At 39.7% G+C, this 12,335-nt stretch overlaps 1 long non-coding RNA gene across 1 annotated transcript in view; it reads right to left on the bottom strand.

Moving 5' to 3' along the window:
* LOC148001091 (uncharacterized) overlaps positions 1 to 12,335 on the bottom strand; it is an 84,171-nt gene that overhangs the window by 21,333 nt on the left and 50,503 nt on the right. The gene's annotated exons all lie outside the window — the stretch shown is intronic.

Below are 12,335 nucleotides of genomic sequence, written 5' to 3'. Positions count from 1 at the left end.
TCTCCCAGAGCAGAGCATGCAGACTGAAAATATTCTTAGTATTTCAGATGCCCTAGAAACTTGGCATTATTTTTTAAATTAAACATCACGGCTACCTCATCCACTTATCAATTTTGAAATTATAAGTTTAGTGCATTTCTGCAGTGCTTCTCAAGAGGGGGAAACCAAAGCCCAGAGAGGCTGAATGGTCTGCTGAACCATTTGACGTCAGCAAAACGTTTGAAGCTGAAACTTTTTTACAGAGCCTTTTAAACAGCATTCTCTCTCTCTCTCTCTTTCTCTCTTTCTCTCTCTCTCTCCCTCCCCCTCTCTCTCTTTCTCTCTCTCTCACACACTCAATTTTGAAGATTATAATATAATTAAACATTTCTTAAGATCTCCTCCTCCTTACACCCTTCCTCCCCACTTTCTTTCTAATTCATGGATTCTTTATCACTGACTGCTACTGTATGTATAAATTTATATGTATATTTTTATATGGCCTAGGTCCACCTGCCTGGGAGTTCCCTAGCACCAGTGGGGGATTACATCTTCTATATTAATTAACAAGAAAATTTTCCCACAGATATGTCCACGGGTGAGCATGAGAAATCTTCTAATTTGAGATTGAGGTTTCCTCTTCCTGGGTGTATCAAATTGACTACCAAGATTAGGCATCATTTGTCCCATCATCATTTGACAATCATTCTTTTTTCCTGGTAGGCAGATGGGTCTCTTCTCCTCTGACCTAATAGCAGTAATGTCTGTACTCAGTGGTGACTGTCCCTTTAGTTCCCAGTTGTATGTCATGAACCCTTCATGGTTGTAGTTTGCTCACAAAGTGTATATAGACTCTCGAGTGGGAATTGGTCAGGGCTGCGGTCTCTCCGGGTTGCCTTCTTCCTGATGCCTTCAACTCTCCTTCCTGGCTTTTCACACTGTGCTCATTTCAGCACAATTTCTATCTACTCTGCACATGCCCTGCTTCACTCTTCTCTTGCCAGGTTTTCACAAGGACCTAGAACATTCTTCTGGTCTTTGGAAAAGTGCTCTGTTTGATAATGGGACCCCTACCTTGGGTCTTGTTCCCCAGTAATCTGTCTACAAATAGTTTCTATGTGAAACTCAGAATGAAGCTGCTGAAAGACAAGTAAGGGAGCAGCTCTCAGAACGCTGATCTGCTCTTTGCCAGCATGTAGCTGTAGGTACTAGGCAAACTGTCTACTTCTTAAAAAGGAGTGAAGGAGTTGAAGGGGCTTGCAACCCCATAAGAACAACAATAGCAACCAACTAGAGCTCCCATGGACTAAGCCACCATCCAAAGACTACACATGGACAGACCCATGGCTCCAGCTGCATATGTAGCAGAGGATGGCCTTGTTGGCTATCAATGGGAAGAGAAGCCCTTGGTCCTGTCAAGACTTGATGCCCCAGTGTAGGAGAATGTCAGGGCGGGAAGGGGGATGGTTGGGGAGAAGGAGCACCCTCGTAGAAGAAGGGGGTGGGAGGATGGGATAGGGGGCTTATGGATGGAAAACCGAGAAAGGGAATAACATTTGAAATGTAAATAAAAAATCCAATAAAAAAAGAAAAAAAGGAGTGAGAGGTAGCTTGTTTGTACAGAGTAAGATTAGTATACAGATTTTAGAGAGTCCACATGAATATTGTGGTCCATGAATATTATAAAATTTCAATCTCTTTGGTTTCATTGTTTTCAGGGTGTGATGTTTTTTCCTGATCTTGGACTAGGTGATTAAATGTTTTATTTATGCATTTGTAAGAGATGTATCTTTGGTATAATCATGTTACACATTGCTCTTTTTATTTAAGAAAAAGTTTTCTCTCCCAACGTGTACTGGTTTACGTGAAATTTTAGAGAATCTGGGGTGCTTAAGAACAAAAGCGGTCCTTGGAAATGTAACTAAGGGAGAACCACTATTTTGGGGGTTGGAGCATCTATGAGATCTGAATGAAATAGTGTGCAATTTTCAATGCCCTGAGCTGTTCTGGTACCACTCATCCATGGCATGCATCAACGTATGGGTAAGAGTTATTCTAGCTAGCTGAAATGCATTTTGGTGATATCTCATATAGTACATGTGTTGGGAACAACATTTGAAAACAATATTATTCCCCTTAGTTGCATGATAAGTTAACATCAAGGTAGATCAGAATTATACAGAAATGATTGCATGAGTTTTATATGTCCTCTTGCACCATCATGTTGTCCATTTCTTGGCATTCTAGTAACTTATTTCCTTTAAAAAACATTTTATAGTTATCTTATTCTAATTAATTCCCCAGTAGATCTTACATATGAGTGCACATGCACAAACACACACACACACACTTCCGTTAATAAGGTAACAAATATGAGTATATAAACATATTTATGGTCTTGCCAAATAGTAGAAAAAATCATATTTACTCACTGTTTTTTATGTTATAGTCTTTATTATAATAAATGCAAAGAAAATAAATATCACACACTCAGATTAACTGAATCTAAATTCTGTGCATTTCATTGAACTTCAATACAGGTTTTTTTTTTATTTTTTTTATTAACTTGAGTATTTCTTATATACATTTCGAGTGTTATTCCCTTTCCCGGTTTCCAGGCAAACATCCCCCTCCCCCCTCCCCTTCCTTATGGGTGTTCCCCTCCCAACCCTCCCCCCATTGCCGCCCTCCCCCCATAGACTAGTTCACTGGGGGTTCAGTCTTAGCAGGACCCAGGGCTTCCCCTTCCACTGGTGCTCTTACTAGGATATTCATTGCTACCTATGGGGTCAGAGTCCAGGGTCAGTCCATGTATAGTCTTTAGGTAGTGGCTTAGTCCCTGGAAGCTCTGGTTGCTTGACATTGTTGTACTTTTGGGGTCTCGAGCCCCTTCAAGCTCTTCCAGTTCTTTCTCTGATTCCTTCAACGGGGGACCTATTCTCAGTTCAGTGGTTTGCTGCTGGCATTCGCCTCTGTATTTGCTGTATTCTGGCTGTGTCTCTCAGGAGAGATCTACATCCGGCTCCTGTCAGTCTGCACTTCTTTGCTTCATCCATCTTGTCTAATTGGGTGGCTGTATATGTATGGGCCACATGTGGGGCAGGCTCTGAATGGGTGTTCCTTCAGTCTCTGTTTTAATCTTTGCCTCTCCCTTCCCTGCCAAGGGTATTCTTTTTCCTCATTTAAAGAAGGAGTGAAGCATTCACATTTTGATCATCCGTCTTGAGTTTCGTTTGTTCTAGGGATCTAGGGTAATTCAAGCATTTGGGCTAATAGCCACTTATCAATGAGTGTATACCATGTATGTCTTTCTGTGATTGGGTTAGCTCACTCAGGATGATATTTTCCAGTTCCAACCATTTGCCTACGAATTTCATAAACTCGTTGTTTTTGATAGCTGAGTAATATTCCATTGTGTAGATGTACCACATTTTCTGTATCCATTCCTCTGTTGAAGGGCATCTGGGTTCTTTCCAGTTTCTGGCTATTATAAATAAGGCTGCGATGAACATAGTGGAGCACGTGTCTCTTTTATATGTTGAGGCATCTTTTGGGTATATGCCCAAGAGAGGTATAGCTGGATCCTCAGGCAGTTCAATGTCCAATTTTCTGAGGAACCTCCAGACTGATTTCCAGAATGGTTTTACCAGTCTGCAATCCCACCAACAATGGAGGAGTGTTCCTCTTTCTCCACATCCTCGCCAGCATCTGCTGTCACCTGAGTTTTTGATCTTAGCCAACCGCACTGGTGTGAGGTGAAATCTCAGGGTTGTTTTGATTTGCATTTCCCTTATGACTAAAGATGTTGAACATTTCTTTAGGTGTTTCTCAGCCATTTGGCATTCCTCAGCTGTGAATTCTTTGTTTAGCTCTGAACCCCATTTTTTAATAGGGTTATTTGTTTCCCTGCGGTCTAACTTCTTGAGTTCTTTGTATATTTTGGATATAAGGCCTCTATCTGTTGTAGGATTGGTAAAGATCTTTTCCCAATCTGTTGGTTGCCGTTTTGTCCTAACCACAGTGTCCTTTGCCTTACAGAAGCTTTGCAGTTTTATGAGATCCCATTTGTCGATTCTTGATCTTAGAGCATAAGCCATTCAATACAGGTTTTAAAAAGCCATTCTTAAGCTGCTGATCTTTTCATTGGATTTTGTACTTTCACTAACAGATACATTCTTATTCATTTATCCATCACCCAAAGCAAAATATTCATGGCTGAATTAGAATATATTAGGATATATATCTCCTGTAATTCTTTAAGGGACTTTTGGGTTTCCTCTTTAAGGGCTTCTAACAGTTAACCTGTGTTCTCCTGTATTTCACCTTGGTGTGACTCTAACAAAGCAAGTGAAAGATCTGTCTGACAAGAACTTCAAGTCTCTGAAGAAAGAAATCAAAGATTTCAGAAGATGGAAAGATCTTCCATGCTCATGGATTGGCAGCATTATTATAGTAAAAATAGCCATCTTGCCGAAAGCAATCTACAGATTCAGTGAAATCCCTGCCAAAATTCCAACTCAATTCTTCATAGAGTTAGAAAGTGCAATTTGTAAATATATTTGGAATAACAAAAAAAATCCCAAGATAATGAAAAGTTTTCTCAACAATAAAAGAACTTCTGGGGGAATCACCATCTCTGACCTCAAGCTGTTTACACAGCAATCATGATAAAAACTACATGGCACTGGTACAGAGACAGGCAGGTAGATCAATGGAATAGAATTAAAGACCCAGAAATGAACCCACAAAACTCTGGTCACTTGATCTTTGACAAAGGAGATAAAACCATCCAATGGAAAAACACACAGTATTTTCAACAAATGGTGCTGGTTCATCTGGAGGTCAGCATGTAGAAGAATGCAAATCGATCCGTTCTTATCTTCTTATATAAAACTCAAGTCCAGGTGGATCAAAGACCTCCACAAAAAACCATATACACTGAAACTAATAGAAGAAAAAGTAGGGAAGAATTTCGATCACATGGGTACTGAGGAAAATTTCCTGAACAGAACACCAATAGCTTATGCTCTAAGATCAATTATAAGATCAATTGACAAATGGGACCTCATAAAATTGCAAAGCTTCTGTAGAGGCAAAGGACACTGTCAATAAGACAAAATGCCAGTCAACAGATTGGGGAAAGATTTTTACCAATCCTACATCTGATGGAGGGCTAATATCCAATATATACAAAGAACTCAAGAAGCAAGACGCCAGAAAATCAAATAACCCTATTAAAAATGAGGTACAGAGCTAAACAAAGAATTCTCAACTGAGGAATATCTAATGGCCAAGAAGCACCTAAAGAAATGTTCCACATCCTTAGTCATCAGGGAAATGCAAATCCAAACAACCCTGAGATTCCACCTCATACCAGTCAGAATGTTTAAGATAAAAAACTCAAGTGGTAACAGATGCTGGTGAGAATGTGGAGAAAGATGAACACTCCTCCACTGTTGGTAGGATTGTAAGCTGGTACAACTACCCTGGAAATCAGTCTGGCAGTTCCTCAAAAAATTGGGCACAGTATACCAGAGGACCCAGCTATACCACTCCTGGGCAAATACACAAAATATGCTCCAAAATATAACAAGGTCACATTTTCCACTATGTTCATAGCAGCCTTATTTATAATATCCAGAAAGATACTATAAATCTGAAAAGAAACTAGATGTCCTTTAAGAGAGAAATGGATACACAAAATGTGGTACATTTATATAATGGAGTACTACTCAGCTATTAAAAATAATTACTTCATGAAGCTCTTAGGCAAATGGATGGAATTAGAAAGTATCATCTTGAGTAAGGTAACCCAATCACAAAAGAACACACATGGTATGCACTCACTGATAAGTGGATATTAGCCCAAAAGGGAATATCCATGATACAATTCACAGACCATATGAAGCTCAAGAAGAAGGAAGACCAGAGTGTGGATGCTTCAGTCCTTCTTAGAAGGGTGAACAAATTCTCACAGAGGACATACGGAGGCAAAGTATGGAGCAGAGTCTGAAGGAAAGACCATCTAGAGACTGCCCCACCTGGGGATTCATCTCATATACAGACATCAAGACTTTATTGTGGATGCCAAGAAGTGCTTGCTGACAGGAATCTGATATAGCTGTATTTGTCTGACAAATACAGAGGTGGATGCTTGCAGCAAACAATTGAACTAAGAACAGGGTCACCATTGGAGGAGTGAGAGAAAGGACTGAAGGTGCTGAAGGGGTTTGTAACTCATAGGAAGAACTATAATATGAACCAACCAGATCCCCCAAGAGCTCCCATGTCTAAAGCACCAACCAAAGAGTACACATGGAGGGACCCATGGCTCCGGCTGCATATGTAGCAGAAGATGGCCTTGTTGGGTATCAATGGAGCGGTGGAAGCCCTTGGTCATGTGAAGACTTGATGCCACAGTTTAGGGGAATGCCAGGGCAGTGAGGCAGGAATGAGTTGGTGGGTGAGGGAGCACCCTCATAGAAGCAGGGGGGAGGAACAATGGGATAGGTGGCTTCCACATGGGAAACCAGGAAAGGGGATAACATTTAAATGGAAATAAATAAAATATCCAATTAAAAATGTATACATACACACGTACCCACTTCCCACACCATCCACACACACACACACACACACACACACACACACACACACACACACACACACACTGGTTCAATGTTCCTTAAATTTTAAGGCATATTTTCCATTCTACTCTGCAAATAGAATTGAGTGAGAGAAATTACAGATATTATAAGAGTCTTTTCTAATCATCTAAGAAATTAACTAGAAAATGAAATTCTTCTTAGTAGACCTTCATAATTCTGGATTGTTCCCAATGAAGGTGATGAGAGGAAGCAGCTAGATAATGATTTATAAAATCCAGTAGGAACACAGAGTGTAGTTTGGATGAAAGAATAGCAAATGTCAGACTACGCTGTTAATCTGAATTGATTTCAGTCTCTCTTCATTGACTGGGACCCGGAGAAATGGGAAGAACTCCTATTTGCTGAGCACCATTGACAAATCGGCTATCATTAACGTCTTTTCTCATATTTTGTAAGAAAATCCCATAACCTTAGTATCATGTGGACATAGTGCACCTTGAAAACACACAGTGGAGCTCAGAAGAGTGGGGTGACTTTGTCACTGCAGCATCTCACCTCCCAACATGTAGTGTTTGAACTCCAGTAAATTGTGTCCACTTGATCATCCTGGCTAAGCCCAGTGTCTCAGGCTGGGATTTCTCAGTAGGGATTGAGAGGAAATAGCATATCCCGTTTAACCTGTGTGCTACTCACTTTTCTACTGCTATGACAAAACACTATGAGCATATATACTTACAGAAGCAAGAGTTTATTTCTGGTTATGGTTCTAGCAGAATTTATGTCCATCAAAGTGAGAGTTTATAGCCTGAATGACAAACAAGAGGAGAGACAACAATCTGGTAGTAGGGAATTGCCTTAAACTCTCAAAGCCTGCCCCTAGTAACACACTTTCTCCAGCAAGGCTACAACTTCTAAGCCCCCACCCCCGCACCCAAACAATGGCACCAACTGGAAAGCAAGAGTTAAAATTAGATGATGATGGACATTTCTTATTTAAATCACAACAGTGTAATTAAGGTCTTCTCAAAGTCACTGAGAGATCATATCTTGTCAGGGAGGTGCTTTACTCCACCCAAGTATTTTATCTCCAAACTGATGAAATAAACCCTGTAAACGAAAGTATACTGACCATATCCTGAAGACACTGTCTAGCTTTAAAGTTCTTTTTCTTCTTTCTTGTCCCTAGGATACTCCCGAGATGAGTCAGTGGATTCTGGTTCAGGCAGTGACAAACTTCCCGGACTCATCATTCCTTTCATTTGCTTTAAAGGCATCATGTAACTATCTTAATGTTGCTCTCTAGAAGAATGGCTTCCTTGGTAGCTTTTTCTACAAAGTTTCCTTTGTAGGGAACCTTTCCTCGCTGTGCTGTTCACGTGTCTTTGCATAGTTGGAACCATTCATAGGTATGTACAGACCTTCTGGTTGTTATGCATTTCTAAGCCCTGTGGTGACTCACGCTGCACATTTTTATTTTCAGATTTATTCATGAACCCTTCCTAAGCCTACTGACTATGAGTTTTGTAATGGCTTGCACACAAGTGTGGAAATAGCAAGAGAAAACAATTATAAACAAGTTACTTAAATGGCTACATGAAAATATAATAGACTATTAACAATTGTAATATTCATGTTCTAGGGTATTCCTTTTCTTACGTTGTTGCGGTAAAGTGACTTAAAAGGTTAAGGACTCACATCCATTACCTTAACAATTCTGGAGGAAAAAAAATACCAAAATTAGGTGGATCCTACTGTGCTCATCCTGCATGTCTAGGGAAGGACTGGTTTCTTCCTTTTTCTTTTCTGGTCATTGATATTTTCATGCACTCCTGTTTTATTGTCCCACATTATTTGAACCTCTGCTTCTCTTGTTACATCCTTTCTTTCATCCTTTGACCCAATATTTGTCTTATGAAACCTGATCATCAATATCAGATCCACATGGACAGCCCAAGATAGTTTCCCCATGTCCATAGCCCTATTGTACTCTCTTTTTGGGGTAAGACAGGATGGATATAGATTCTATGGATTAGGATTTGAATATCACTAGGGAGGGGCTAGCCTGTCTGATATATTAGTGAGAATAAAAGCTTACAACATGAAACTGCTGTAAGGATAATTTTAATAAGAGCCCCAAGGGTCAGGCTCTAGGGCAGTCCATGGTGGTGAGTATAGCACGGGGTGGAAGCCATTCCCGATAAACTCAGCAGAGCAGATGTGGTAAGGGGATCAGACTCTGATCAGATTTGATACTGCCCATTTCAGCTTCCTCTCTGGGCTGCCTCGAAAATTTTGATGACAGACACTGAGCTTAAAAGGTCTATGTTATTGTTCAGACATTATTATAAGATAAAATAACATGCACTTACAAATGCCACATTCATCTACATACAGAGCACATATGCAAATATGAAATATACATCTACTGTAGTTGCCTCTGTACACATACATGAATTAAGTTTGGTCAAACAATTTAAGGATTTTCAGAATTATTTCCATCAAAAAAAAATAACACCAGCCCTGTACCCTTTTGATATTAACAGTGTGATTTTATATTTGAGAAACAAAGATAGCAGGATACCAGAAGTGTTCCAGTCCACCCTGTTGCCTGTCCATACATATTTATGCATTCCTAGTGCACAAGGGTTGCTAGTAGATTGTTTAGTGAATGCCAACAGAAACAATGCAATATTATCAAGAACACTGAACATTTAAGATGCTCCCTCGGTCCAGTGCAGATGACCGAAATCAATGGACAAACATGCATGAAAACTTTCGGGCCATATTTAGGGGGCATTGATGCGTCAGACAGAAAGTAGGAGAAATAACTGTCTCTCTTGGTTTTGAAAAAGACAGCATTTGAATCCCCGAAACAAGGATTTCCTAACAAAAGGGCAGGCTAACCTAAGTACATGCTGATTACTCGGTATAAAATAGAAAGGGAAATAAAGCGTTTTATAAAATGTACCAAGTCCTAAGAGTGCTGTTAAACTCATTAAAGGAAAAATGAAGTTAGAGAAACTGGTCTTATTTTTTTTTCCACTCCCAGTAGAGTTCATTTCTACTTCAACAACTAAGCCAAGGTCACATTTAACTGACTGCAATTTCACCCAGTGCACAAGCTAATGTCAATAGTACAGCTGCCACGCAGAGCTAAAGACTGATGGTTAGACAAAGCCATTTACACAAGGCTGGGTCTTTCATCTTCTCTCAGCCAGTGACATAAGAAAGCACTGGGGTTATTCTCAACTAGAGAAGAAAACTGGCGTATTAGAAAGAATGTTATTCTCCTTAGCTGTCACAAAAAGGATCTGAAGAAATGTAGAAATGTTTTCCCCCCCTCCTCCCCTCTCTGGTCATCTGGGGAGATCACAAAGTGACTCTAATAGCCTTCACTCTGAAATTTTCACATGGTTTAAGTGATTGCCAAGTCTGATATTTTCCATTTACACTTCATTGCCATCAGAAAAAGAAAAAAAAATCAATATACCTACCTACTCAAGTGTGTCACAGGATGAGCTTACAAAGGAAGACATCAGTCTTTTTAGGGCATGAAAAATATACTTATTCAAATATATCTTATTTAAAATGACATAAATTGCAGTGGTTAGTCAAGATTCGATTTCCTCTGAAATATAAGATTTAAAATATTCCTTGACTTGCCAGGAATTAGGGTGCTTCACGTTGTTGATGTATACAGATGCACTTGTTTTTCTGATGTAAGTCATTCTGACTGTATTTTATTCCAGTGCATTAGTGACTAGATCTATTAATTTCACAGGAACTAAAGCCTCTTATTTTGTGATACTGCACAAGGTAGTGGGTATTTTCTCTCTCTCTCTCTCTCTCTCTCTCTCTCTCTCTCTCTCTCTCTCTCTCTCTCTCTCTCCGAGACTTTTAGTCTCGGAAGAAAATGGGAATGTTTCTTTATATTATTCTAATAATATTGTACATTAAGATTCTATTCTGTCTTAACTTGTTTTAACTATTAACTTCTTTATGCAGAAAAGGTGTAATGAGTTCGGGTGTAACATTTCAAGTGCTTTTGTTCAAACCAGAGGTAATTTTAACTGTCAAAGGAACATCCATGTCAGATTGGTCTTTCAATTAAAAAGTCTTATGTCAAGCTTGAGCGCAATGGTTGTGTGTTATACACAGGCTTGATGCTGGGGGGTATTTAGAATCATCCTTCCATTCAGGACTTCCTCCCCTGAAAGATGTGTTGCAACAGGGAGATGATTGGTGGCTGTGCCCTAGGTTTTCGCTGTTAATTCACTGCTGAAGTGTCTTTTTTTTTTTCCCAGACGACTTCCTGTGTGTGTACAGGATCTGTGTAGCAGGAAACTGAGACGACCAATACAATCCTTTCAAGTTTAGACAAACCTTTCAATGTCACCTGTCACGGGGCCTGAAACACCGATAGAACCTTCAGCATCTTACTATCAGAGTGCCAAGGGGTGGCTCTCAAGGCTTTCCATTTGTTTATCTGCGCTGCCCAGCTCTTACTGGGAACGATAAGGGTGGTCCAGTAAGAGAGACAGACCACACCAGAGAGAGAGGGGGGTGGGTGGCAGGCCGGGGAAGGGAGGGAGAGAGTCAGAGATAGGAAAAAGCGAACTTCTGTGTCCCGGGTCACTCTTGGTCTCAGTTCCCGGCGTGTTTGCAACACACTAACAATTTGAGTTACTGGGCCGTCCCCCACAGTTACAAGTATTTCAAGGTCAATTTATCAATTTAACAGCTTCATCTTCTTAATCACTAAACTTCTGTCTCTTTGAGCTTGTGCTGAAAGACTGTGGCTGCTAATTAAAATGGAGCTTTACAGCAAGTACACAAATTAGAACCTGTCAGTAAGTTTATTCTAACTATTGGTCATTTCTAAATGCCTTTTTAATCCCCTAATTTTTACATTAAAATTCAAAAGCCTAACAATCTTAATCACCCCTACATCAAATTCATCATTAAGAACAGGAAGCCAGATGGTATAATTTTGATTTACCGGACTTCAGCGTGAATTAATGTACTGAGTGCCGATAATGAATACATCAAACCTGATATTGCAGAAACCTATGAATCTGGCATGTTAAATTAATAACACACTCTGCACAATGAAAGCATGTAAGCTCATATAAAACTGAGGAGTAATGGGCCCTTTTATTTTAAATGCTCTTTATTAGCCTTCCGTTTTGACTCTTAAGAGAAGGATAAGCATTCTGTTTAGAGCATGCTTGTCCCCTGGACAACTCTTTTTTCCCCCAATGCAACACAACAGGAACGAGATTGGGTTGATTGATAACAGAGCTGGTCTGGAAAAAGCCCCTTTAAAGATTCTCAGAACAGCGGACAGTCCTGCATTTGTTTTGGGAACTGCATGTATCAGAGAGTGTTGGAAATTCTCTGTAAAATGTTATGTCCTGTTAAAATATTATCTTCCTGTTCTCTTATGTCAAATAAATTGCTCATAAGACATACATCCGAAACGCTCTTGCTCATTAAATGTTTTTAAAGTTGTCATTTGATATTCTATTTCTCTTTGTGCCAGTGCCCTTAAAGCAGATTATTTCGGTCCAAAAATAAAATAGGATCTATAGCTGTCATGCAGGTCATGTAGGAAAAAGTGTGCTCTTCGAATGTGTGACACAGTGTTGCTCATGAGTAGAACCCATTGACACTTGGTCCCGTAATAGTGTTTATTCATGTCACTCATAATTAAGTATTTTACTCACAATTATTTTTACCCACTTGAAG

Source organism: Rattus norvegicus, chromosome 15 (assembly GCF_021556685.1).
Source record: "Rattus norvegicus strain SHRSP/BbbUtx chromosome 15, alternate assembly SHRSP_T2T, whole genome shotgun sequence".
NCBI classification, from domain to species: Eukaryota; Metazoa; Chordata; class Mammalia; order Rodentia; family Muridae; genus Rattus; species Rattus norvegicus.
The sequence above is the reverse complement of the archived record's forward strand: the minus strand, read 5'-3'. Positions and strand labels throughout refer to the sequence as shown.